The 6,099-nt window shown below is 40.4% G+C and overlaps 1 pseudogene; it reads right to left on the bottom strand.

The window, feature by feature from the left end:
• Nucleotides 1-671: 671 nt before the first annotated feature.
• Nucleotides 672-2,129, bottom strand: LOC102888450 (annotated as a pseudogene).
• Between the last annotated feature and the right edge of the window lie 3,970 nt (nt 2,130-6,099).

The following is a 6,099-nucleotide window of genomic DNA, read 5'->3' as shown; positions in this document are numbered from 1 at the left end:
AGAGCAGTGTTTCTCAACCCTAAGGGACATTTGGCAATATGTCTGGAGGCATTTTTGTGTCACAGCTGGAGGATGGGTGCTTCTGATATCTAGTGGCGAGAGGCCTGGGATGTGGCCGTGCACCCTATGGTGCATAGGCCAGCTCAGACAAAGAATTTTTCAGTCTAAAATGTCAGTAGTGCTGAGGTTGAGATACCCCATTTTAGAGTTTGATACAACATAAAGAATAAAAGCGACTATTTTAATTTAAAATAACATTTTCCAGGTAGAGGATTTTGAGTCAAGTCCTGGGTTTAACTGCACTCTAATACAGGAAACCGTGAGACATGAGGTAAGAAGCGGTCGATAAGTGTGCAGTGGAAGGAATATGGCTTTTTGGGGTCACCTAAACCTGAATTTGAATTCTGATTCCAATACTTATTTGAGCTTCAGTTTTCTTCTCTGGATAATGGGGATAATGCTCAACTCATGGAGCTGTTGTGAGGAAACTGCTTAGCACTGTGCTTGGCACATAAAAACCGCTGAAATAGTAGCTACTGTTACTTCAAGCACCTGTCTTAGAAAGAATTAGAGGCCGATGGAGGACAATTTGCTCAAGGTTATAAAACACATTTTTTTTTTTTTTTCATGCTATGCTCTCTTTAAGTACAAGACTCTTCCAATCATGTCACCTAGAGATTATTTGACCCACTGCTCTGTCTGGCCACCAGTCTCTTCTCTCTCTTCAGCAATGGTGAGGCTGATAATCTTTCCACAAGGAAGAGAAATCCATGGCTTATTGCCTTTGTCAATAACAAAAATATTGGAGAGCTAGGTGGCAAAGCTGTTGTAACTGGCATCTTTAACATGAACTACATCAAAAGGACCAGGGAGTCTCTCTGTTAATGGTCACACCAATTCTTCCTCAGCACATCCAGTTAATGTAGGGAGGAGGCAAAGGAATTAAAATATTAATCAAGCCACAGACTGCAATATGCTGATCAGCCCTGCAGCCAGGCCAAGAGGACACCTTCAGAAAAAAGGGAATATTTCTGCTGGGATTGCTAATAACCCATTCTCCATACCTGTGAAGGGGAAACGAACCAAGAGTCATTCCCAAAAACCATGGGCAACCTATGGATTAAAGGCTAGGAACTGCCAGCAGGCCTTTCACTCTACATATTCTTACCTTTTCACATTACATACCCTTCCCCTTCATCACTGTATGTCCATAACAAAGGAAATGGGTTCATCAAGACTTTTAAACAATAACTCACCGAAACGAAAGAATGATATATAAACTGAATTCCCTGAACACCCGGCTCCCTACTCGCTGTCTTTCCAAGTCTCTTGTGGTCATTCTCAGTGCCTTTACTTTGTCTCTCACTATCTCTTGCACTGTCCCTTTCACTCTCTGCCTCTGTGAGGAGACCACACTCTGTCTGTGGAGTTACCCCTTTTTAGTAAACTTTCCCTTTGACTCTAACTTTGGCGTGTGTGTTGAATTCTTTCTACACTCTCTGTCAAAGGACCCTCTTCTCTCGGTGCCGGGGTTGGTCTCCCCACCACCAACTCGGGGAAATTTGCCCTGTCTTGCATCATAGTCACCATACACAGGTTATCAGTGTCAAACTTGATGAAATCAGTAACTTTGCCAGTCTCCAAATCAATCTGAATGGTGTCATTCACCTAGATGAGGGGATCAGGGTAGTGGATGGTGCAAGCATCACAGGTCACCAGATGAGGGATTCCTTTTGGGCCCACAAAGATCTTTCTCACTTTGCACGACATGTACTTGGCCTCCTCAGGTGTAACACAATGAACAGCAAAGCAATCCTTGGTATCATATATCAGACGGAAATTCTCTCCCATCTTGTCAATGCTGATGACATCATAAAACTAGCAACATAGGTTGTATCAGTTAAGACTTTGCCATCAGTCCTAATAAACCACTGCATACAGATCTTTATTTCATCTCTAGATAGGGCATACTTCAGTCTGTTTCTCAGGAAAATGATTAAAGGCACACATTCTCTCAGCTTGTAGGGGACTGTGGATGGATGAGGAGCAAACACATTGGTTAGTTTACCTAGCATTTAATGCTTTGGAGCTGCTGCACACTGCAGATGCTTCTTGGGACTACACGCCATGGCTGTGCAAAGCACTGTAAAAGCTAGAACACATTTGAAACAGTCTGCACCAGAAGACTCCACATTCCCAGTCCTCTGCTCTTATATAGAAGACAGGCAATGAAGTGGGAAGCTGTATAACATAAACATACCACAAGTAATGTCCTGTAGTTATTTTTGGCCTAAAAGTTTTACAAAAGATTGCTTTGAATAATTAAAAGATACACAAGTGTATAAAAATAAAAAGTAAAAGTCTTGCCCATTCTGGCCTCCAGAGGTGACCAATATTAACCTTTTGGAACATAAGCTCCTTTTCTTTCTCCCTAAGTATAAAATCACACACACACACACACACACACACCCCTGTCCTATAAACCTGCTTTTCTCCTTATATTAAAAGTAACATGTAGTAATTATAATTTACCCAAAGTAAATAGTAGAAAGAATAGTCCAATAGTCTGCGGAGAGTTCTCGAATAGAAGCTCCCAGAGGATAGAGATCTTGTCCATCTTGCTTATCATGGCATCTTCAATACCTGGGACAATGCTTAACTCGGTGCATATTTGTTGACTGAAAGAATGCCTAGTAGGCCTCACAAAATAATGACAACAAAACCACTAACTCCCCTGAATTTCCTTCCTGCCCCAAAACATTTTAACTATGATGTGTCTTGCTGTGGGCCTCTTTGGGTTCCTGGTTTTTGGGGCTCTCTGAGCATCTTAGAATTTTATGTCTATTTCTTTCACCAGGTTAGGGAAGTTTTCCATCATTATTTCTTCAAATAGCTGTTCAACATTTTATTTTCCTTTTGATATGCCAATGAGATGGACATTTTTACCTTTAATAGTGTCCCATAGGTTCCTTAAATTATTATTATAGTCTTGGCTTCTTTTTTCTTGCCATTCTGATTGAATGTCCTTGGCTTTCCTACACTCTATATAGGTCACTTGATCCTCTTCTTTATTCACTTTGCTTATTCCTTTGTTTATTTCATTTAATGTACTTCTGAGATAATGTGTTCTTCGTTTCAGACTGGTTCCCTTTTATAATTTCTATTTCCATTTTTATGTTTCTTATGTCTCACTGAATTCATCTACCCTTACCAAAAGTTCATTGAGCAGCTTTATAACCAGTGTTTTGAACTCTGCATCTGTTAGATTGCTTGACTCTATTATTTCTGAATCTCTGTTCTGTTCTCTCATATGGTTTCTGCTTCTTTGTCTTCCCATTTTGGCTGCCTTTTGTGTCTGTTTCTACGTGCTAAGCAAAGCTTCTAAATCTCCTGGTCTTGTTAGTGTGGATTTGTGAAGTAGGTGGCTGTCCAGTGGCATAGTCCTGAGAGGGGTTCAGCTGCAGGCCAAATTTAGCCCAAGCCTCTGCCCCTCTGGGGCCACCTGTTAAGATTTAGCAAGCAATCCACAGATACTGAGCTTTCTAGCTGCCTCAAAAGGCCACACCAGAAACCGAAGCCAGCTGCCACAAGTGTGAGTCTAGGCTGCTCAGCAAAAATCACCTGACTCGCTGAGGATACACCTGGATGTGTCTTGGATGGGCCAGGAGTTGGAGAAGGCAGGGTATCAGGGAATCTTCTGGACAGAACGAGCTCTGTTATCCAGTGTGATGATGTCTTTGCTATGGCGGTGCTGAGTCTGTGCACTGGGAGCGGGGATAGCTCAACAGAGGAACAATAGATACCGCCAGCACTTCTGCAGGGGAGAGACTCACCATGGTCCTCACTCTGACAACTCAGTGTCACCCTGTAAATCCTTGTGTAGCCAAACTGGCGCTGGTGCTCAGAATGAGCAGGTCTGTCACTGCGGAACTCCGCTCGCAGACAAGGCCCCTTTAAGAGGTGTTTGCAGCTGCTGCTGCTGCAGCCTCCATCCCACTCAGCCACTTGGGCCGGGCAGCCCTGAATCCTGGCCCTGTCCTACCTCCTGCTGTTGCAGGGTGATTTCTTAGATTTCTTGCTAGTTGTATGTCTTGTTCATTTTGATCCCAGGCAATTTTTCCTTGCTATTTGCTCCTTGTTTCTGTCACAACTCTGATTTGTTTGCCAGAGGGATGAACAGAGCCTCTCACATCTATGCCTTTTTTCACCCTCCCCAGGAAGGGGAGGATGAAACAGTCTATCAGAGTGGAGGTGCTCAATTGAGATGATAAGAGAAACCACCCATCAGAACGATTAAAATTGTGAACCTGATACATGTACTTGTGACCCTGGCTGGCTTTCTGCATCCTCAGCCCTGCTGAGTTGTCTCTTGAGTAATGTGGGCCCCATCTTTTTCTTTGCCCCCATATGCCCTAGAGTTGAGCACTCTATGTTATTGCTTTTATAAAAGGCTGGTGAAGTAGATCTCTTTGGACTCTTCAGGTCATCTCCATAGACTGGTCTAAAATAAAAATCCCACTAAATATATGAGATATATATCTTCTACCATGACATGAATCTTACATACTTTAAAGAATAGAAATAGATTTAAAAAATAGAGCACAAAAAATGGCACAGACTACAAGTATGTTAGCATACAGAAATGTGTAATAACAATGATCAGAGAATTTGAGGAGTTATTATTAACAGTTTAATATTCAATAGATTTTTGGTGGATAAAGTTGTTTAAGTTTATACAGCATTATTTTATATGTAATTGTTTGCCAGAGGGATGAACAGAGCCTCTCACATCCTCAGCCCTGCTGAGTTGTCAAGAGACAACTCAGCAGGGCTGAGGATGCAGAAAGCCATTATTATATATAATAATGGCTATTTGCAATTGCCAATAACTGGATCGTTTAAATTACCAAATTATGTAACTCTCATAGGCCACCTTTACAGAAGGAAGCTTTATTTTTCTGTGTTGAAAATGGTAAAATGTCCATATACAGTTTTTAAAGTGATATACAGGAGGTAGGTGGTCTGTGGAGCTTTTTTTCCTGTAGAATTAAAGTGATCTGAGGATCAAAAAAATTGAGAAATTCTGTTCCAGGGCTCCTTTCACCTGTTGCTCCCCAAACCCCTCATCAGGATCCAATCCTGGCCTCCACCAAAATATCTTCTTAGTCACAGGTCTCCAAAGAAAATAATGGATCAGCTAAAGCAGCTAACACTATGTTAAACTTCCAGCCCATTTCAGTTCTTGTCCACAGACTTTCTCTGACACTATACATCCATTTTTATATTGCATAGTCTACATGTCTAGATGATACAGACAACAAATAACATACAGAAGAAAAGGAATTTGGAGAAATAAATGACTCATTCTCAGCTTCTCCTATAATGCCTAGATCTAAGCCTTTGTTTCTATATTCTCCATAGTTTGGGGAAGAGTAACATATCTATGCAACATTTAGAAACAAGGCTAATCACATTTGAAAGCAGTTATTAATAATTGCCTCCTTTAGACTGCCCAATTTCCTAACTTCCACAGGTCATCTTTATAGCAGGAGTTTTTATTTTCCTGTCTGGAAAATGATATTCAATTTAATGTGTCTAATAGTTGCATTCACTACGGTATCCTTAATCCACAGAATGGAAATTACAGGCAAATTTTATGAGATTCCAGGATCTAAAGTGTTATCTTTTATACTTTATATTTTTTAGGAGAAAAAGGCAACTCTACTTCCTAGTACTCTGGCGAATTCAAAAGTTAATTTTCTTATCGTGGAAAAGATATCATGTTTACATGACATTTATGATAAAATTAGATTTCATAGTTCTTGTGGCTTTCTTTCCTGTCCTCAAGTAAAATTAGGTTTCCTTATATGGAGAAAGAAAAAAATTAATTATCATATACAATTTTTTCTTCAAGGAGTATATACTATTTCAACAACTATAATAAAATATGCCTTTTTAGAAACCAGTGTGGGAGGAAGAAAGGTTATAATTTCAAAAGCTATGAGATGAAAGAAAATTTTATTTGAACCAACAAATCTGAGAGCCAGAAATAGCCCACCAATAATCTTTTACAGACTTTTGCCAAAAGTTCTTCCCCGT

The sequence above is a fragment of the Pteropus alecto genome, unplaced genomic scaffold (assembly GCF_000325575.1).
Source record: "Pteropus alecto unplaced genomic scaffold, ASM32557v1 scaffold57, whole genome shotgun sequence".
NCBI classification, from domain to species: Eukaryota; Metazoa; Chordata; class Mammalia; order Chiroptera; family Pteropodidae; genus Pteropus; species Pteropus alecto.
Note: the sequence above shows the minus strand (reverse complement) of the source record. Positions and strands in the feature narration are given on the sequence as shown.